The 22758-nt window shown below is 49.1% G+C and overlaps 1 protein-coding gene across 2 annotated transcripts in view; it reads left to right on the top strand.

Moving 5' to 3' along the window:
• PKNOX2 (PBX/knotted 1 homeobox 2) overlaps nucleotides 1–22758 on the top strand; it is a 289880-nt gene that overhangs the window by 75125 nt on the left and 191997 nt on the right. For both annotated transcript variants that reach the window (XM_043873891.1, XM_043873881.1), the window contains exon 2: nucleotides 7780–7845. The gene's annotated coding sequence lies outside the window, so the exon portion shown is untranslated. The remainder of the gene's footprint in view (nucleotides 1–7779; nucleotides 7846–22758) is intronic.

The raw sequence follows: 22758 nt of genomic DNA, 5'->3' as shown, positions 1-22758 counted from the left end.
GTGCAGCACCCTCAGGGCTGGGCGGATGCGTTTCTCAGAGCCGAGCGCTTAGTGCCAGCGCTAAGCTGATGTTTTGATGTTTTGAGTCTCTCGGTGTTCATCTCCTCAGTGTGTCACTGAGAGGCTGGTGCTCAGGGCCTGCGATGCTGTGACTGATGGACAGTCTCACTCTGACATTAACATAAACCACAGCGAGCCGTCATGGGGGGTGTGTGTGAGGGGAGCAGAGGCAGAGTAGAGAGGGTTCTCGGGGTGGTGAGGCGGGAGAGGCAGGACCCACGGTGACCCTGCAGGTGACTCTGTCTCGGAGGGTCTTATATATTTATTTTTGGCTGTGCTGGATCTTCGTTGCTGTGTGGGCTTTCTCTAGTTGTGCCGATCAGGGGCTACTCTTTCGTTCTGGTGTGTGGGATTCTCATTGCGGTGGCTTCTCTTGTTGAACATGGGCTTTAGAGTGAGGGCGTCAGCAGCTGGGGCTCCCGGGCTCTAGAGCACACGCTCGGTAGTTGGGGTGCACGGGCTTCGTTGCCCCAGAGCATGTGGGATTTTCCCAGACCAGGGATTGAGCCCGAGTCTCCTGCATCAGCCGGCGGACTCCTTACCACTGAGCCACCAGGGAGGCCCTGGGAGCGTCTTTTTTAAGTTTTGTTTCTCTGTGGGGAGTTTTGCTTATGTTCCTACAGAGGTTTCTCAGAGATCCAGAGATCCAGAGAGACTCCGGGTGCCCGACAACAGGTTGTCACGATTTGTCCTCCTCCTAAGGGCCTGGTCGGGGGAAGAGCAGAGCGGCTTGTCATGGGTGGTGGGATGAAGGCAGAGGCCCTCAGGCTTCCTGATTTGCCTCCCTTTCCCCATCGAGCTGCTGCCAGCCCTCACCTCCTCATGCTGAAGAGCAGCAACAGCAGCCCCATTCGTTGTTATGAGTATGTTCCAGGCATTGCACAAAATGCTCTTGGGGCATCACCTCATTTAAAGGCGCTGCTCTTATTCCCCTTTTAAAGATGCAAACATTGATGTCTGTAGAGATTAAGGTTAGGGAGGTGATGGAGCCATGCTAAACCTGGAACTGTCTGCCTCCTGTGTCTCTGTTCTTAACCACAAACATAGACTGAACTACTTCAGGGCCCCCATGGGTTGGTAGGTGGAGTGGGGGAAGGGGTGAGTCTGGGTAACATCAGAGATGTGTAGAAGTCACATGCTTCCAGAATCATCTAGTCAAGCACTATCATTTTGCAGATGGGGAAGCTGAATCAGGCAGTGGTTAAAGTTCCATGTTCAAGGCCACGCAGTAAGTTAACGATGGAGTCAGGGTGTGAACCCATGACGCCCTTGGTCTAGTGGCCTCTGTGTTAGACGCCCCCCCCGCCCCCCCCAGCCCTGTCTTGCCAAGTTCCAAGCTCATCTCCCTCCAGCCTTCTCTCTTACCCAGGATGCTTCATGGGAGCTGGCTCAGCTCTCCTTGGGCATGCAGAGTCAAGTTCTAGGATGCCCCCTCCTGTGGGAAGCTTTCTTCTTCCCCCCCCAACCTCTTAATGATGAATGTTCTTCAGCTCCCTCCTCATTTACCATTTCATGAATGTCCACATATTTATGAATGTGAATAGTCAATCCCATTTATGATTCAAATCTATCTTCTTTGGTGAGTAAGGCAGGCCTGAGTTTAGATTCTGTTTGTGTTATGGAAGGGCTGCTTGTCGCAAGGCCTTTGATGTGGCATTCCAGAATGAAAGGCTGATGGCCCTGGAAGGCCCTAAAATGACATGCATGTGGCTCCCCAGCAGGTGTTCCTGGGTCAGTGCCAGATAGGAAGACTTTTCCGCTGGTGAGGTGTGGCAAACAAGGACAATGTGGAGAGGTTGTGTGTGCACATATGTGTGCATGTGTGTTGGGTGTGAGAGAGATGGACACATAGAGACCAAAAGAGGCAGAGACAGAAAGAGGAGACAGACATGACGGTGGCAGGGCAGGGGTGATGCTGTTTATGATGCCTCATTCATTTCAGAGAGCTCAGTGAGTGGCCCTTTGTGCTCACCTTACTTTGAAGGGTTGATTTACTTTATCAAACAATGATAAAAGAAGACACTTTTAATATTTTATCGATACGCATGTTTGTCACCCCTCCCAGTCTCCCAGTGTTTTCTTTTCAATGTTTTATGGGTGAGGGGAGCCACGTCTGGGAGACCACGCTCAGGGGCATCTTCTTACCCAACACAGGATCCTCTTTCCTGAGTTGAAAGCTCACTTTTCAAGGAAGCCTAACTCACTGTTGGATGGTTCTTCGGACTAGAGAAGTCCTTATATATTGAACTGCAGATTGACTTCCTCTAATATCTATCAATTAGCCCTAAGTCTACCCTGTGGAGCAACACCAGCCCCTCTTCAAATATATGGAGGAACTCCATGTGGGAGAGAGATTGTTGTCAATAGAACTAGGACCAATGTGTCATGTTAGAGAGGAGCAAATGGAGGTCCATCTCTAGTTTCTTCTCCCATATCTTCTACCTCATGGCCCCTGATAATTAAAATAACAACAATGACAGCTAATATGCAATGCGTGCTTATTTTGTGCAAAGCACTGCTCTAGGCACTTTACAGTATATAGATTCATTCAACCCTTACAGCCAACCTCAAAGGCAGAACAGAACCCTCATTAGCCCCATTTTACAGATGGGAACTGAGAACTATGGACAAAAACTCATTAACATTGTACAAGAGGTAGTAAACAATGAAAACCATGCCAGTGAAAAGGGAATGCAAGAAGGCAAAGTGGTTGTCTGAGGAGGCTTTACAAATAGCGAAGAAGAGAAGCAAAAGGCAAGGAAGAAAGGGAACGACATACCCAACTGAATGCAGCATTCCAGAGGATAGCAAAGAGAGATAAGAAGGTCTTCTTAAATGAACAGTGCAAAGGAATAGAGGAAAACAATAGAATGGGAAAGACTAGAGATCTCTTCAAGAAAATTAGAGATACCAAATGAACATTTCATGCAAGAATGGGCACAATAGCAAGGACAGAAGCGACCTACCAGGAGCAGAAGAGATTAAGAAGAGGTGGCAAGAATACACAGAAAAACTATACAAAAAAGGTCTTAATGACCCGAATAACTGTGATGGTGTGGTCACTCACCTAGAGCCAGACATCCTGGAATGTGAAGTCAAGTGGTCCTTAAGAAGCATTACTACAAATAAAGCTACTGAAGGTGATGGTATTCCAGCTGAGCTATTTAAAACTCCTAAAAGATGATGCTGTTACAGTGCTGCACTCAATATGCCAGCATATTTAGAAAACTCAGCAGTGGCCACAGGACTGGAAAAGGTCAGTTTTCATTCCAGTCCCAAAGAAGGGCAATCCAAAAGAATGTTCAAGCTTCATATAATTGCACTCATTTCACATGCTAGCTAGGTTATGCCCAAAGTTCTTCAAGCTAGGCTACAATAGTATGTGAACTGAGAACTTCGAGATGTATAAGCTGGGTTTAGGAAAGGCAGAGGACACAGAGACCAAATTGCTGACATTCATGGAGAAAGCATGGGAATTCCAGAAAAACATCTTCTTCTGCTTCATTAAATATGCTAAAGGCTTTGACTGTGTGGATCACAACAAAGTGGAAAATTCTTAAAGAGATGGGAATACCAGACCACCTTATCTGCCTCTTGAGAAACCTGTATGTGGGTCTAGAAGCAACAGTTAGAACTGGATATGGAACAGTGGACTGGTTCAAAATTGGGAAAAGGGTACGCCAAGGCTGTATATTGTCACCTTGCTTATTTATCTTATATGCAGAGTACATCATGTGAAATGCTGGACTGATGAATCACAAGCTGGAATCAAGATTGCTGAGAGAAATACCAGCAACCTCAGACATTCAGATGATACCACTTTAATGGCAGAAAGTGAAGAGGAACTGAATAACCTCTTGATGAAGGTGAAAGAGGACAGTGAAAAAACTTGAAACTCAACATTAAAAACTTAGACCATGGCATCTGGTCCCATCACTTCATGGCAAATGGGGAAATGGAAGCAGTGACAGATTTTATTTTCTTGGACTCCAAAATCACTGCAAACGGTGACTGCAACCATGAAATTTAAAAATGTTTGCTCCTTGGAAGGAAAGCTATGACAAACTTGTGCTGTGCTGTGCTTAGATGCTCTGTAATGTCCTACTGTTTGCAACCCCATGGACTGTAGCCTGCCAGGCTCCTCTGTCCATGGGAATTCTCCACGCAAGAATACTGGAGTGGGTTGCCATTCCCTCCTCCAGGGGATCTTCCCAACCCACGGATCAAATTCAGGTCTCCTGCATTGCAGGTGGATTCTTTACCATCTGAACCAGCAGGGAAGCCCAACAGTCCTGGAGTGGGTAGCCTATCCCTTCTCCTGGGGGTCTTCCTGACCCAGGAGTCGAACTGGGGTCTCCTGCATTTCAGGCAGATTCTTTATCAGCTGAGCTACCAGGGAAGCCCATGACAAACCTAGACAGCATATTAGAAAGCAGAGACATCACTTTACCAACAAAGATCTGTATAATCAAAGCTATGGTTTTTCCAGTAGTCATTTATGTATGTGAGAGTTGGACCATAAAGAAGGCTGAGTGCCGAAGAACTGATGCTTCTGAATTGTGAAGAACTGATGCTTCTGAATTGTGGTACTGGAGAAGACTCTTGAGAGTCCCTTTGGACTACAAAGAGATCAAACTAGTCAATCCTGAAGGAAATCAACCGTGAACATTCATTGGAAAGTCTGATGCTGAAGCTGCAATACTTGACTACTTGATGCAAAGAGCTGACTCTTTGAATATGACTCTGATGCTGTGAAAAATTGATGGCAAAAGGAAAAGGATGTGGTGAGGATGAGATAGTTAGATAGCATCACTGACTTAATGGACATGAATCTGAGCAAACTCTGGAAGATAGTGAAGGACAGAGGAGCCTGGTGTGCTACAGTCCGTGAGGTTGCAAAAAGTCAAACATGACTTAGCGACTGAACAACAACATATGAAAAACTGCGACATAGAGATGTTAAGTAACTTACCCATGGGCCCACTGCCAGAAAGTGGTGGGGCTGTGATGGACACCTGTACGGTCTGATTCCAGAGGTTGTGCTTTGAATTACTAAACTTTTAGCCAGTACTTTGACCACTAGACACCTTTGCTCACCTCTCTCTTCTACTCATCACCATCAAAGTTATTAAAATATGATGTCAAAATTGCATCTAAAAGTAATGTAGATTGATAAGTCTAAAGTGAGAGGACCATTCTCTTGGTTGCCTATCATATAGCTATTAAGGCAACTGAGATCAATGTAATGGGTTTGGCAGCAACATCACACCCTGGGCTCTACCTCAACTTGCATTTAACTCAAATAACACTTGCCCTTTTTAAAAAAACCAGGTCACCCCAATTTGTGATTTTTCTTTTGACTGTGCTGGGTTTTTGTTGCTATGCATGGGTTCTCTCTAGTTGAGGCAAGCAGGGGCTACTCTCTAGTTTCAGTGCAAGGGCTTCTCTTGTTGTGAAACGTGGGCTCTAGGCGCTTGGACTTCAGTGGTTGTGGCACACAAGATTCATTGCCCCTTGGCATGTGAAATTTTCCCAGATCAGGAATTGACCCCGTGTCCCCTGCATATTCTGAACCCCTGGACCACTGGGGAAATTCCCAATGTATGACTTTTGTAATTGACTTTTGAATGTTAAGAGTAGGATTTGGTATATTTATTCTTGTCAAATCTTTTTCTACAACTCAGTAAAAAACTAAAATGGATTTGCATGTGGACATAGTATATAATCATTTGATGGTTTAGAGTGATAGGATTGTAATAAGAATTTTTTTATTTTCAAATTTATTTCATTTATGGTTGTCATGATATTAGTGTGTGAGAGATAGAAACTGGTCACGGGAAAAACTGACTTTTTAGTTTTGGTCCATCCTTTCAACTTGTTCAAAGCTTTGTAACATGTGCCCATCAGAATCCATCTCCTGAACAGAGTGGCTGTCCTGTCCAGCTGAGCAGCATGTGCACATGGCAAGTCCAACCTATTTTCTTCCAAGTCACTGGTGTCTCAACTTTCAGTCCTGGGGGCAGGGATAAATCCTCGCTGTACGCAGTTCAACCAAGAAACTTCCTGTCTTGAGTTCATATATGCTCAGTAGCAATGTGTCAATAGTGTAGAAGATTACAAGTTGGAGTCCATTGCCAGCTAGGAGCTGGTTGTCAGGTTCTGGTTAGAACAAGCCGAGTCCACCACTGAACATTTCAGCAGACACTTGGGGAGAACCTGTCACACTGTGGGCTAAACAGATGCGCACATGCAGTCCTCATCTTCAGCCACGTGCCATCAGCGGTCTGGTCTTGTCTCTGAGGCACTACCATTGAGTCATCAGTCTTGGTCCTGGAGATGTTAGGAGACAGCTCCAGGAAGTGCCTCATTTTGAGTGACATCATCATGAACAAGAGGGACATCTTTCCAGGAGTGCATTGTATCACACCCCATTCCTGAATGTCCTGTCTGAAACTCCACCTTTTCCAGGAAGCCTCTCATCTTAATTAAAAGGAAAATACTACAGAGTTGTGGGGGGTGGGAGGGTCCTCTCCTTCATGACATTTCTTTGTTGGAAAACCTTCCATGTCTCCAGGAGCTCCGAGCCCAAGCCTGACCTCTTCACCTAAGACTCGAGCTGGGATGCTCTGGCCCCAACCGGCTGACTCAGCATTAACTCCTCCTCCAGTGTCTCAGCTGGGCAGCCTCTGCATCGTCCCTGGACAGTCCGTACTTTCCCCCATCATTCTTGCTCAGATTGCTCCCTTTCTTGGAATGCCCCCGGTCGTCTTCCACCAGCTGGATTTTGCCTTACCAGTCCTCCAAGACCCTGGTCAAGTTCTCCCTCTCCCTGAAAACTTCCCTGAAGGCTCCAGCTCTCACAGACCCTGTTTCTGTGGAGAGAGAGGGAGTTATAGTCTCTACCACATAGTTCAGCACTGCTTTATGTATGTTCTCATCTTATCTGATGGATATTCTTGTTTCACCAATGACGTGGCAGCACTTTTGTTATGGGACCCATGGATTTTATTCCTGCTGGGCTGGGTGAGTGTAGATGGTATAAATACGTGCTGGCTTTCCCCGCCCCCCCCCTTTTTAAAATGTATTTATTTGACTGTATTGGGTCTTAGTTGCAGCATGCAGGATTTTCGTTGTGTCATGTGGGATTTTTCATTGCAGTGCACAGACTCTCTAGTTGTGACACTTGGGCTCAGTAGTTAGGGTACTCGGGCTTAGTGGCTCCAAGGCATATGGGATCTTAGTTCCTTGACTAGGGATCGAACCTAAGTCCTCTGAATTACAAGGTGAATTCTTAACCACTGGGCCACCAGGGAAGTCCCTGTGCTGGGTTTTTCTTCTTTTTATTGTTGTTGTTGCTTTATCCCAGGATAAAAACCATCATGTTTTCTGGTCTTATCAGTTACCCCCCCATCCCCATGTATATCACCCTTATTGCCCAGTGAATGGGACTCTTCACTTTCTGTAGTCCTCCCATAAACCACAGCGTTGGTGGTGGTGTTTGCTTGTCTTCAAATCCCCATATGGATTTTGAGCTTTCCCAGGGGCTCCTCTGTCCTGTCCTGCTCTGCCCGAGGTCTTTGGTCAGACAGGTGGCATTGGTAAATGATCATTGCCTTGCTCAGTTCAGGGCGCCCCACAGCCGTGAGCCTTTTTCTCCGGGACTCCTAGAGGGGTGTTGACTCACACGCAGTCTGTAAAGATGTCTTTTCTCACCATCAGGTTGAAACTGGAGTGGGACCCTGAGGCCGACCTCCATGCCGCTCATCAGCAAAGGGACTGTGAACTGTGAGTAACTTTGATTGGTGTTTTCTGAGCTAACTCAATAAGGTTATGGGTTAAAGACCAGCCCTGAACCTGATCATCCACAGCCATGCCTTGTGCAAGGGATACACTCGACAGTGAGCTGGTCAGGACGTGAAATACAGTGGACCTGTAATTAGATGAGGCCTGAATGTGACGAAGAGGCCCTGTAACAGGACGTCCTATTTAATCAGATTGTATTGATTGTGCATTACGGTGGGTCTGATGTGTTCTGTGTGTCATGAGTGCTGGAGAGGGAAATTCTTGAGTTTGCAAGGCCAGGCCAGACCCCAGCCACTATGGTCTAGGAGCTAAGCGTGGGAGGCTGTGAGAGGAGGAACCGGGCCAAGTTCAGAGCTCGCACTTGCTTTTATGTCTGGTTGTTTCTGGAGAGACACGAGGGAGGGAAAAGGAAATGCTGCTGGTCGCTTCCCTCCGGTCAGCCCAGGAACCACTGCACCTTCTGTGTGTGCGTATTTGCTCATCAGGTTCTCCCACTTGGCAGAAGTCTTCTAATCTGTAGGCCCTGGCCTCTGTTCAGTCTGCTCAGTGGAACTTCCTTTGGTAATCCAGCTAGAGGTGGTTTCTCCATCTTCTGGGTTTCTTTGCCTCATCTGTCTGCTGGGCATCTCTCTGCCCGCACAGTGCTGCGTGCCCTCATGAGGCTGAGCTCCTGGAGACTGGTCTGGGGTCCCCTGGTCCTTTATTCCAGCTGTGCCCGCCACCCCGGCCCTGCTCAGGCAATGTCAGCTAGAAGGGCCTGCAGCTGGGCAACCTCCCCACTCTGCTTCGGGGGCTCCCGGGGCCCCAGCGGCTGCGACTTTGATAGTACATTGGCTCCCAACCAGTCCATGGAATTATAAATGATTAACCGTTATCAGCACACATCTTCACCTCTGTGTAAAAATAGATTGACTGTAATGAGTATTTGAATAAATCATAAGAATGGCCGCCCCGCGATCGTCTAACATCCTGCCGATGGCTGCCCGATGAGTGAGCAGGGCGCCGGCCCTACGCCTAATGGCCTGCGAGGCCGTGCCGGTGCCTCCGTGATTGACGGGTGCGGCTCCCAGGGCACCCCCTCTCAAGCTCCCGCTCGGAGGGGTCGATCCCCAGGCCCGGGTGTGGGAAAGGGTGCCTCCCTACCTCCTGTTCCAGGAAAACCTACCTCAGAGATGGAGCCGAGGGGGCGGGAGGGGGGAACCAGGGTAGGAAGATAATGACCTTTGTGAGAATCGATGTCTGCTTGCGGCGGAGGTTAGAGGGACCCCATAAGTCAAGTCAAGTGTGAGAGGAGCAAGCCAAGCGTGAACTTCGTGAAAGCAGGCGAGTAGGGGAACTAGGTCTGCACACATTCCGCCTGGGTCCGTGAGGTCAGCTGATGCCCGACCGGGGACCACCCAGCCTCCGGGAGCGCCCTCTCCAGGACACTTGGGACCCGCCGCCCAGAGGACAGAGGCAGAGCAGGGATCTGCAGGTGCCGGGATGCTGAAATGGGATGATTCAAAGGATCTTTCAGGGAGCAGGATTTTTGCTCAGGCTGCCCCAGGCATGGGAGCCTGCAGAGAAGGGAGCAGTCTCAAAGTCTGAAGTGAGGGCTGGATTTGAGAAGGAAAAGGCAAACATTCTAACTTAATTTGGGTGGTGTTCCAGTTCCTAGGGCTATGTAACAAACCACCCCGAGACTTAGTAACTTAACATTTATTGAGCTCATTTATTCTGTGAGTCAGGAGTCCAAACAGGGCACAGGGGCAGGGGGTACTGTCTCTGGTCCACAGGCCTGGGGTCTCCTCAGGGGCAGACGCTGAGTGCCGGAATCATTGGAAGGCTTGTTCACTTGTCACTCTGTGGGTGGATACCAACTGTCAGCCGAGGTGTTAGCTGGCATCAGACCCACGTGCCCTCTCCATGTGACCTGGGCATCCTCATAACATGGGTGCCCTGAGGGAGCATCCCCTGAGAGGAGCCAGGCGCTGGGCGGGGCTGCCTGCCCAAGTCCGGCAGCATTGCTATCACTTCCACACGTTCCTCTGTTTGGGGCAGATACAAAGGCTCACCTGGGTTTAAAGAAGGGGATATGGACACCCCCTAATCCTGTCTCAAAGGAGGAATAGCCACAGCACATTCAATGAAGAATGTGAGGGGGGTAATATGTCATTGCAGCTGTCTTTGGCGAGGACACGCCCACAGCGAGTGTTCATCAGGTGTGGGAAAGCACAGCCTCCTGAGGCAGGCTAAGGAAACCCAGCCTTTCAAGATTCAAAGTGTCTCTTAACTCACACAATGTCTGTGTTTGAAGCCTCCCCTGGAGGCTCCTCCCCCAGGCTTCTCCCCCTGGCAGGATTCCCTGAGGACATGCTGGTGTTGAGGCTCTGAAGTTGGTAGAAACCTCTACCCAACAGTCCTTCTCAGCAGGAGGGGCTCCAGTTTGCAGCCCGCTGCTTGAGGTGCCAGGTCTGGAGAGAGAGTTAGACCTGTGACACAGACTCCACAAGCCTTCAGCCCTTCATTCCCTGGTGTGTAGCTCCTACCCCCACCCCCCACTCCATGGCTTTCCAAGATGGGAGACTCGGCTTTGGCCAAAGATTGGATCAAGAGGTCCATGCCTAGATGGGGGCCAGGGCAGGCCACAGTCTGCTTTGTCCCCACACCTTCATACACTCACTCACACACATAACACTCTCACACACATTCACTCACACACTCGCTCACACACACACAACACTCACACACACACTCACACACTAACACTCGCACACACATTCACTTACACACACACTCACACACATAACACTTGCACACACATTCACTCACACACTCGCTCACACACACACTCACACTCACACACATAACACTCACACACATTCACTCACACACATAACACTCTCACACACACTCACACACTCACTCACACATAACAATCTCACACACATAACACACTCACACATACTCACTCATGCACACACACACACACACACACACACACACACACACACACACACTATTCCCTGTGGGAGGCAGAACCCTGTCCTTTGCTGTCCTTTCCTGAACCAGTTGCAGCCAAACTTTGAAAGAGGATCTGAGTCCTCTGGATGCCCTGTCCTGACTTTAGGGGTTACAAACAGAACTCAGGCAGCCAAAGGGTTGAAGGAGAACCAGTTCGTTTCTCCAGAGATATGAGAATGGCTAGTGATGGTGATGGACAGGGAGGCCTGGCATGCTGCGATTCATGGGGTCACAGAGAGTCGGACACAACTGAGCGACTGAACTGAACTGAACTGAGTGACTAAAGGGAGGGGGTAGGGAAGAGAGGGCAGGGGGCATGGTTTTGATGAAAAGGTTTGGAGAGAGCGTCTGGAGTCTTCTGCAAGTTGGCTAAATATTAATATTAATAACCATGTTAGTTGAGCACCTACTATATGCTAGACACTCTGATCAGCATGTGATGGGCATGTTCCCCTTAAGCCCTCACACTGCTTTATGAGACACTGTTATTATCTCAGAGGTACCTACAGAAAGGGAGCAGAGGTTCAGAGACCAGAGAGGAACCCTAGTCAGGAATACAGTAAGTTAGTCACAGACCTCAAATCAAACTTAAGACTCTATTCTAGAGCCTTAATCACTTTATCCTGTGGCTCTAAGAAACCCAGTTTACTCTCCCGTAAAAGGGGGAAGTCTAATGACCTCACCTCCAATGTCACCCTCAGTCCTTCCTTAGATTCCAAATGTGCAGAAAAGATTCTGGGAACTGGCTTTGTTGCTGTTCACTTGCTAAGTCATGTCCAACTGTTTGTGACCCCATGGGCTGCAGCACACCAGGCTTCCCTGTCTTTCACCATCTCCTCCAAGTTTGCTCAAACTTATGTCCATTGAGTCGATGATGCCCTCCAACCATCACATCCTCTGTCTCTCCCTTCTCCACCTGCCCTCAATCTTCCCCAGCATCAGAGTGTTTTCTAATGAGTCAGTTCTTTGCATCAGGTGGCCAAAGTACTGGATCTTCAGCTTCAGCATCAGTCCTTCCAATGAATATTCAGGACTGATTTCCTTTAGGATTGACTGGTTGGATCTCCTTACAGTCCAAGGGACTCTCAAGAGTCTTCTCCACACCACAGTTCAAAGGCATCAATTCTTCAGCACTCAGCTTTCTTTATAGTCCAACTCTCACATCCATACATGACTACTGGAAAAACAATAGCTTTGACTAGACAGACCTTTGTTGGCAAAGTGATATCTCTGCTTTTTAATATGCTATCTAGGTTGGTCATAGCTTTTTTTCCAAGGAGCAAGTGTCTTTTAATGTCACGGCTGTAGTCATCATCTGCAGTGATTTTGGAGCCCAAGAAAATAAAGTCTGTTATTTTTTCATTGTTTCCCCATCTATTTGCCATGAAGTGATGGGACCAGATGCCATGATTTTAGTTTTTGAATGTTGAGTTTTAAGCCAGCTTTTTCACTCTCCTCCTTCACCTTCATCAAGAGGTTCTTCAGTTCCTCTTTGCTTTCTGCCGTAAGGGTGGTGTCATCTGCATATCTGAGGTTATTGATATTTTTCCAGGCAACCTTGATTCCAGCTTGTGCTTCATCCAGTCCAGCATTTTGCATGATGTACTCTGCATGTAAGTTAAATAAGCAGGGTGACAATATACAGCCTTGACGTACTCCTTTCCCGATTTGGACCCAGTCTGTTGTTCCATGTCCAGTTCTAACTCTTGCTTCTTGACCTGCATACAGATTTCTCAGGAAGCTGGTCAGGTGGTCTGGTATTCCCATCTCTTGAAGAATTTTCCACAGTTTGTTGTGATCTGCATAGTCAAAGGCTTTATCATAGTCAATAAAACAGAAGTAGATGTTTTTTCTGGAACTCTTTTGCTTTTTTGATGATCCAACGGATGTTGGCAATTTGATCTCTGGTTCCTCTGCCTTTTCTAAATCCAGCTTGAACATCTGGAAGTTCTCGGCTCATGTACTGTTGAAGCCTCACTTAGAGGAGTTTGAGCATTACGTTGCTAGAATGTGAGATGGGTGCAATTGTGCGGTAGTTTGAACATTCTTTGGCATTGCCTTTCTTTGGGATTGGAATGAAAAGGGAACTGGCTTAGACATCTCTAAAGCGGAGACTGACTGTGGACATGGGTCTGTGTGGAAGCGTGGAATGATTTCCTCTTCTCTCCTTTCCCCTTTCATGAAACTTGAGTCAGGAAACCAATGTTTAATTTGGGAGGGTGACAGAAATAGGTAAAAGCCTCAAAGACCATTTGTATTTTCAAGGCTTCAACTTGGGAGTGGAGCATCGGGTGTGAAGCCCAAAGCTGAGGTTGAAGCTTAAGCCCTGTGACTTAGAACCTCTGTGATTCTGGACACATCTCTTTGGCCTTTAGATTCCTCGTCTCTGGAATGGAAATGGGATTATACATGCGTCCCAGGGTGGCTTGGGGACTAAATGAAATTCAGTATGTAGGAGCTTTAGGGCCATTCCTGGCACATATTAGGTACACTGTAATGGTTCAGCCATCCCCTCCCCCAGTATTTAAGGAAAAAAGTGGAGTTGGAAAGACTGTTCCTTTCCATTGCTTCTGATGGAAATGGTCAAGCATCTTTCCTTTAACTGTACTCTCCGTAAAAGTTCACTCATAAACTATTGATATTTTAATAATACACATTAGCATCTTGCCCTTTGACAGATGAATATTGAATGAGCAATAAAGAGGCAAAAGAGTAACCAGGTATGTGGCTATGGGGAAGCAGTTCTCAGAGGAAAGGCTCCTCTCTGGGGAGCTTGTGACTGGCCTCTCTCTCTCTAGTGACCCCTAGGAAACAGCTCTTAGGAGCTCAGAATCTGGCCCAGCCCAGCCCAGTCTGAGCAGAATTTGCCCCCGGTTTTCTTTCACTTGGCTGGAGGAGACTGGGGAAAAGACAGAAAAAGGTCATTAAAGAGATGCTGAAAGTCCCGACTTTTCACCCTCCTGTGAAATTCCTGAAATCTCTCCTCTCTCTTTGGGGGAAGTGCTGGCTTCTTCCCCACCTATGGTGTCCTGCTCTATAAATGAAGAGTCCTCAAACAATGTGCCCACAAGAAATCAGGCTATGAGCTTAGAAATAACTTAGCCAGCTTCCATCTCCTCTCTGTCCTCTGCCCACCAAGACTTGATGGGCACCTGTGCTCGGGGCGTGTGTGTGTGAAGGTTTACAAGATAGAACATCCTGCCTTTGCAACTCGGCTCCAGCCCCGCCGCCAACAGCCTCCGGTTTTCCGTGGCCTCCATCTGGGCTGGGAGTCCTTGAGTGTGCAGAGAACAGTGACAGGGGGCTCTTCGTTGGTCCGACTTAATTGGTGTGATTTAATGGCGTTGGTGGCGAATTCAGATTTATACGGCTTTCTGAGCTGCAAATCTGCTTTCTAAATGTAGAATTTTTGTGGAGTGGTAAAAAATAATGGCTGTTCTGTGATTCCTGCCTCCCGAGCTAGGAGATTGCAATTTACATTATGCAAATAGATATTATGCAATCAAGGCACTTTAGCAGGAATCTGGCGACAGAGAGGCCGCTGATGAGCTATGAGGTCTGCAGCCCCGACTGAAAGGGTCCTGGAAGAGCAGAGATGCAGCGGGGAGGGGGTGTGGTGGGTAGAGGGGGCCGGGTCTGTTCCGCTGGCCTGAGGAGGCACCGTGGAGCCCGGCCCAGAGATGAACGCTTCCGGGGGGCTGCCAAAGCGACTCTCTCAATTAATGGCTTTGTTTAATCATACCCCCTGTCCAGAGGAGTATTGTCTTAGGATAATTTCGTTTGCCTAACGAGATTTTGCTAATTAAATCTCCTTTCAGTTGGTGTGACTATGCCTGCAGGAGTCAGGGCTATCTGGAGTCTCCTCCATAAACCTTTCTGGAGAGGAGTTGGGAAGAGGGACAGAGGGAGGGGAGAGGAGGAAGGGAGGGAGGGGAAACTTCCCTGCTGCGAGCAGGCCTGGAGAAGCTTCCAGCAGCGTTTGGAAGTACCAAGTGGCTGCCACCACCCACCTGGCCTTTCTCTCCTAGTCTCTGGAAATACGGGTACTTCGAAATCTTTGTCCAGCCTGAGGGATTTCCCCATTGTCTGCTTCCTCTGTGGCTCCTGTCACCTCCACCATTATCCCTTCTTAAGTTCTTCCCGATCCTCAGGAGCTTCTGTGAGCCTTCCAGGCACTGATTCTAGCAGCTCTAGCTGCGGTTGGTGATGGTGGCGATGTGGGAACCCTCCCCTGGCCTCCGCTGTTAGCCAGCCAGCCTCGCTCTTCAGAGAGGAAGATTGGCCAAATTGGCTGTTTCTCCAGGGATAATTGAATGAATCAAAGAGGAGAAAACCTTGTCAAATTCATGTTTGACAGAGCCAGCCAGGGGGAGCCCCCAGAATGTGAAGGAGCCTAGCTCTGGGCCTGCGACAGCTGGAGATTAATAAATGCTCTTGTGAGCATGTGCCCCTGTCACACCTGTGTTCCTGCAACCCCAGGGGTTCTTTACTGTTTGCGGCTTCTGGGGCCTGGCTGGCCAGGGCCGCACAACTCAGCTGTGTCTACCTGCCAGCTTCCTCTCCTGCCCACCTTGCAGCTCCCTCCTCCCCGTTACTTACAGACACTCCTACTCCTGGTACTCAGAACGCCAGGTTGTTCCATTTCCCCCAAATACTCCGTGTAACTTCGCACATCAGGGCCTCTGCGCTTGCTGCTTCGTCCATCTGGAATCTCCTCGGCCTGGATAGACCTACTCCTCCTGCAATGCCCAGCTTACGCATCTCCTCTCTGACTACCGTTGACAGGGCTTCCTGCCTTTCCTGAAAGGCTGCTGTCCTTCCACATCCTGTATGTCGTCACAGGACCTCAAACATAGGTATCTGTCTGTCTAGCCAAGCTAAGAACTGAATCTTATTCTTCTCCTGATCCCAGTACCTAGAATCATGCCTGGCCACAGTAGGCCCCTACAGGTTTGGTTGAATGGAAACACGAATGAATGAGCCAAGGGGAAGAGGGTGGAGTGATGGAGAGGTTTTTTCCATTAAGTCCTCCAAACCCCAGGATGAGTGATGGTGGTGCGGCAACAGGAGACTGACTTCTGTAGGGGCTTTGCAGAGTTACTTGCTCATCCATTACCTTTAGTTCCTGTGTGGGAAAGTCCTAATTCCCTCTGTGTGCCAGGCCCTGCAGTAGGTATGTCAGCATCTCCTGTCATACAATCTGACATGGATCCTGTGGGGTGGATATTGTTTTTGCAGAGGGCACTGAGGCTCATCTGTCCTCATCATAGAGTGAGGCAGTGCTTGCCTATAACTGGGCCCAAAGGTGGGGCACCAGCAGGCTGTAGGTAGGTGAAAGCTCCTATGCTTCCCAGCCTTCCCTCCCCATCTATCCATCCATCCAACCAGCCCATACATCTACCCATCCAATCAATCCATCCATCCATCTATTCATTCATCCATCCATCCATTCATCCACTGTTCCATCCATTCATCCATCCACTCATCCACCCATACATTCGTCTATCCATCCATCCATCTATCCATCCATTCATCCATCCATCCATCTATTCATTCATCCATCCATCCATTCATCCATCCATCTATTCATCCATTCATCCACCCATACATTTGTCTATCCATCCATCCATCCATCCATCCATCCCATCCTATCCCATCCCATCCTGTCTATCCATCCTGACTACAACCTAAGCTCCTCTGGATATGTATCACACGCTGGGCTCTCCCCGTGCTGGAATGCCTGGATTGCTGCACTGGAAGAACCTGTGTGTGTGCTGGGAGATGGGTGAAGCTGAGGCCCCACAGACAGCCTCCAGCTGCTGGCTCTGGTCTGTTGCCCAACTAGAAGTGGGGCTGTGAGATTTTTTAAGGAGTCTGCAGTCCATGCTGGGGAGCATGAGGAGAAATGGCTCATATCCTCCTATGTGATAAGGGTATATGCCCCTTGCTTGTGTGTGTGCAGGCTGTAGGGTGTGCGCGTGCATGTGTGTGTGTGTGTGTGTGTGTGGCAGTGTTTGAAGATAGTGCTTTATGTTTTTGTCTGTTCCTGAGTTTCAGTGCTTTGCTTTTTGCCTTGATGTTTTCCCCTTGGTGCCAATGTTCTATCTCTTCATTAAGGCTTCCAGTCATCTTAACATCCCACCATGATCTATGCTCTGAGTCTGAAGGGTCTCTCGGTACATAATAGGTGCTCAACAAATACTCCGTGATGCACTGAACGAGTGAATGAGTCAGCAAGCATGCCCTTTGCCATCAGAACATTTTGAACTTGAGCCCTAGTTCTGTTCTTTAGGTAGCTGGGAACTTGGGATTTAATTTTCTCATCCAGAAAGCAAAAATACTAATACTGCCTATTCCATCTTTCTCGAAGGGTCGTTGGTGGAAGATTATAAGAGATACATGAAAGTGTTTTATAAACTATAAAGCACTATGCAAGTATAAGAGGTTATTATTATAATGGTTATTATGCTTGAAGTGATCATTGTGTTTGAAAATTAAGGATTCTGTTTTCAGGAATATAAAATCACCCAGATCTTTTTGGAACTCTTGAGACGTATGGAGTAAGCATCACAGGAAGTGATTCCACATTGGCCCAACTATGGGAACTTTCGGGGGCTGGGGTGGGAGAAGGGGTCTGGTGAAAATGGCACAGGCAGATCTTCATTTGTGCTACTTGTCCCCGTGTGGACCCCCACACACGGTCTCTCTTGAGTCTAGCTGCTGCCAGGGTTTCTACGTTCATTATTTTTGCGTATGCTGTTCCCTCTGCTAGGTAAACTCTTCTTTTCTCCTCTGGTCTTTTGACACTGTCATGCCAAGTTGCTGCCCTGTCCCTGGGCTCCCAGGTTACCAAGTTTACCTCCCTGAAGGCATTTATCATGTGGACCAGGGACTGTGAAGTCTGCCTCCTGGGACACAACACGCACCTCCAGGGCAGGTGGCAGGTGTCACTCATGACTGTAGTTCCAGAGGTAGGGGATGGATGAATGGATGGATGAGTGGATGGATGGATGGATGGATGGGCGGGTGGGTGAGTGGGTGGATGGATGGGTGGGTGGGCAGGTGGAAGGATGGATGGGTGGTTGGTTGGATGGGTGGGTGGGTGGATGGATTGATGGGTGGGTGGGCAGGTGGATGGATGGATGGGTGGGTGGGTGGATGGGTGGTTGGATGGATGGATGGGTGGTTGGATGGATGGATGGTTGGGTGGATGGATGGATGGGTGAAAGGTGAAGGAGTGCTTGGGGCTTGGTAGATGCACAGAATTTGAACTTTTGAAGCACTCTAAGCTGTAGGGGAAGGTGAGGAAGAAGCAGCTTCCAAGAAATTAGCACTGCTGCGTAAATAACCCCCAAATCTCTGAGAGTTCCCACCCACTCTCAGGTCCAAAGGGTCAAGTAGGCTGATCTTCCCTGGGGTCCCTGGGGTCCTCAGTCCCATGCAGGTTGGTGACTGGCCATCAGCCAGGCAAGCAGTGAGGCATCAGTGTTGGGGCTGAGTCCCGAGGAGGGGGTGCCGGCCTGTTATGGTTCCCCAGAGGTGAGCTGCCACCCATGTAGGGAGGCAGGTGCTGCCTACCGCCATCCCCAGCACCCCCAGATCCTGTCTGTTGGTGAAGTCAGTCCCAGCTGGTGAAGAATCTGCTGGAAGCCCTCCCGGGACCCTGGCTGTGGCGCCTTCTCCCTGCGTTTGGAGGCATCTTGTCTCCACCTTGCTCTGGCCTCTCCCCCACGCCCTCGCACTCCAGCACTGCTCCTCCCGGAGCCCCCAGGCAGCCGCAGCCAAGTGCCAGGGGGCTGGGAGGCTTTTCATTACCGAATGCACTGAACCTATTTGTGAGTGTTTTGCAAAGTGTTTAATCCAAGGTGTTCCCTCAATTAAATTAGTGCAAACATCTGTGTCCCACATCCACCTCCATTTGCATTCTCTGCCATTTATTACAGCGGGAAATGGGAAGGCACCTTAGGAATACTTAGGACTGAATTAGGCTAGCTTGGGGTGGGTGTCGGGGTGGGCGTTTCAGGGTGCCTGTGAGGTTGGTCCACAAGGCGGATTCATCTCCAGGCTGGAACTGGTGGCGGAGCTGCTTTCTGGGGCAGGGGGCCACGCAGGGGATGTGTCTGGTTTGGGGACCACCCGGTCTTGTGGGGGAGGCTGGATGAGTTTAATTAAGGCCCCTGATCCACGTGGCGCTAATGGTAAAGAACCCATCTGCCAGTGAAGGAGACATAAGAGACAGGGTTTTGATCCCTGGGTCGGGAAGATCCCCTATAGGAGGAAATAGCAACCCACTCCAGTATTCTTGCTTAGAGAATTCCATGGTCAGAGGAGCTTCACAGGCTACAATCCGTGGGATACCAAGGAGTAGGACATGACTGAAGTGACTTACCATGATCCCCAACTGCCCAAGTATCAGTACCTGCAGAAGCAGGAGGAATTCACTGCGTTGCTTTATAACTAAACTCATTTAAAAAAACAAAAAAAAGCTGTATCACATTCAAGTGACCCACCTGAGTTTCTCCCCGGAGGAGACATTTCCTGCTGGAAGGTGGGTTTTTTCATCATGAAACGGCTCAGCCTTGGTGGCTTGCCTGAGTGTGGATGGAAGCACTGTCCCCCATACCACGTGATCCCCAGGACTGTCGAGGACTTTGGGAGTCCTACTGTTATCCTAATCCAGGAGGCACTGAAGAAGCATAGCTTCTGCTCAGTGCGTTTTACCTGTCATAACCCTCCCCCCAGCCCTCTGAGACAGGGTCTCTAAAAACAGGACAGATCAGATTAATCAGACAGAGTGAGCAACACACTCAGTATTGGTCCATAGCTAGAAAGAGGAGCAGAGTGGTTGTGAACTCAGGTCTACACGACCCCGGAGAAGATGTATGTACTTCCTGCCACGCTAGGACATCTCTTGGGAATGAAGCAGCTGACTTTGGGTCAGAGACCTTGCCCTCTCCCCAGATGTCATGGCCAGGACACCCTGGCTGGGCTGTGCAGAGGCCCCTGGCCCTAGCCTGCCTGCGGTCTCTAGGTCGTGTCTGACTCTTTGTGACCCCATGAACTGCAGCACGGAGGCTTCCCTGTCCTTAACTATCTCCCAGAGTTTGCTCAAACTCATATCCACTGAGTCGGTGATGCCATCCAACCATCTCATCCTCTGTCGCCCCCTTCTCCTTTTACGTTCAATCTTTTGTTATAATTGATGAACCTACATTGCCACATCATCACTTGGGGACTGTAGTCAGTGACAGGGTTCACTCTTGTCATTGTACATTCTGTGGGTTTGGATAAATGTGTAATCGACAAGCAGTCATCGTTTTCAGTTCAGTTCAGTCACTCAGTCATGTCCAACTCTTTGTGACCTCATGGACTGCAGCATGCCAGGCTTTCCTGTCCATCACCAACTTCCAGAGCTTGCTCAAACTTACATCCACCAAGTCAGTGATGCCATCCAACCATCTCATCCTCTGTCGTCCCCTGCTCCTCCTGCCTTCAGTCTTTGCCAGCAGCAGGGTCTTTTCCAAGGAGTCAGTTCTTCACATCAGATGGCCAATGTATTGGAGCTTCAGCTTCAGCATGAGTCATTCGAATGACTAGTCAGTGTTGATTTCCTTTCAAACTGATTGGTTTGATCTCCTTGTCATCCAAGGGACTCTCAAGAGCCTTCAGGTAGCATAAACTGGGATGCCCAGGGGCTTCAGTGGTGACTTATCTGAGAGAAAGGATTCCTGTTTTTTGTGGGGTGGGGCAGGGAGGAAAAGGAGAGGGAGTGAGGAAGAGGCTCATGGGATGCTCAAGGACTTACAGATCGCTGACTGAGGCTCAAAGGAGGCAGCCCCTTGCCCAAGGCCACTGAGGGTTTAGTGGTAGAGGCTGGACTGGAACCTAGGGCCCCTACCTCCTGGCAGGGGAGTGATGTCAGGGCCTGGGGAGGCTGTAGCGGTTCTGTAGGATGTGCTGGCATTCTAGATACAAAGTGTGTAAGTCAAAGCTGGAGAAGGAACCAGGGTGAGAAGAGGATGGACGGCTGCTATGGACTCGTCTACTAAGGATGATTCTGGACACCTTTAATGAAGAACCTCCCAGGTCCTAGAGGGCTACTGGCCAAGTCTGACCTAGAGTGGGTCTGCACCAGGACCTAGAGTTCTACCTAGGGATGTCCAGGAGCTGTAGAACCTGGGGAGACTGGAGGGGGTCCCGAGACCTTGGACTGTGCACCTGTGGGTGTCCAGCTCACCTCCCCCTTCCCCATCTGCCCAGGGAAGCAGCTGGAGGAACAGGGTGCAATGGACTCAAACTCCAGTCCCCTCTCCCTCTTCCTCCCCGACGAGACAGGACCAGATCCTAGCCTTAGTTTCCCCATCTGTTAAAGAATAATAAAACCTCATCTTACAAGATCTTTGGGAAAATCAAAGGAAATAGTAGGCATGCTTGACCCTACTTCTGGAAACAGAGCACTGTTGTTTTCCGTTCTTCTCCATGGCTCAGGTCTACTTTCCCCTCTAGACTCTGAACTGGATACAAGGGGCCAGGGGCTCTATTGAGCCAAAGGTGGGAAGCCCCTATCTCAGCCCCTCCGCCTCCTCTTCTCTTCCCTCCCTCCCTCCCTCTCTCATCAGAAGACTTTAATAAATGCATCTCAGCATGTGGCCATGCCTGGGGCTTTATAAGAATGAATTGCTTATCGCGGCCACAGTACTTCCTAGAAATGACAATCTACAATCAACACACATTTATTAAGCACCACTGTGCGTGGTACCCAGTTCTCGGCCTGGCAGGGTCAGCCTGGGAGTGATCCCTGGGCTTCCTGTCTCCTCCCAAGGGCCCCGATGACCATTGCTTTCTTTGGCTTTGCCGGATCCCTAGACCACCCCCTATTGCGAGCAAGCCTGGGGATCTCAGTACTCTTATGTGCCTCTTGGCTTCTACACAAGGTCATCTCTGCCTTGAAGTGCCCTCCATCCCCCTCATTTACCTGGTTAGAGCTCAGGTTCTTGATGATCAGTAGGTCTGTGACCACATCTCAGCTAGGGTTTATCCTCCTTGAGCTCCTAGTGCACACTGGGCATCTTTCTGTGACTACTGTTGTTTAGTCGCTCAGTCATGTCCGAATCTTTTCTACCCCATGGACTGTAGCCTGCCAGGCTCCTATGTTCATGGGATTTTCCAGGCAAGAATAGTGGAGTGGGTTGCCATTTTCTTCTCCAGGGTATCTTCCCGAACCAGGCATCCAACTTGCATCTCCTGCTTTACAGGAAGATTCTGTACCACTGAGCCACCTGGGAAGTCTTCTGTGACTATTAATCACATCATATTTTCATTATGCTTCCACTAGGGATGCTGGACTCTTTAAGAGTAAGGCTACTGTATGCAGCATCCTAGAACTCGCAGAGACCCTAGGACTCATTTGTTCTACCTCGCCGCAGGCCGGGTCCTGCTTAGTTCATCCCTCATAGAGGAGAATGCCTGTTATTAGAATGCCTTCCCCTCCCGTTAGCCTCTGGTTCTCAGTAAGTGCTTATTTTGTTGGATGAACCACTGGCGTGTTTGAAGGGAGGCTGTCATGGCAGTACGCCTGGCTCTCTAGTTTCCAGGGTGTTTGGTCTGAGAGCACGTCCCTGTCCCTTTTATATGCAATTCTATAAGTATTCTCTCCCTTTCACCGGCCTCAGGATATGGGATCTCCAGATGGAGCTGAGAATGGCAGAGAAGAATGCGCCCATTGATTTATTGCCCCTGTGTCTTTGCCACGGGCATTTCCTCTTCCTGAAAAGTCCTCCCTGCTCAGCCAGAGCCTGCCCTTCCTCCCCAGTCCCACACCACCTCTTCCAGAGCCCACAGGGGAACGCAAGCGGTGTCTCCTTTCCGAAGAGCCTGGTGACACTGACCAGA

Source organism: Cervus elaphus, chromosome 2 (genome assembly GCF_910594005.1).
Source record: "Cervus elaphus chromosome 2, mCerEla1.1, whole genome shotgun sequence".
NCBI classification, from domain to species: Eukaryota; Metazoa; Chordata; class Mammalia; order Artiodactyla; family Cervidae; genus Cervus; species Cervus elaphus.
This window is presented reverse-complemented; position numbering and strand designations above follow the sequence as displayed.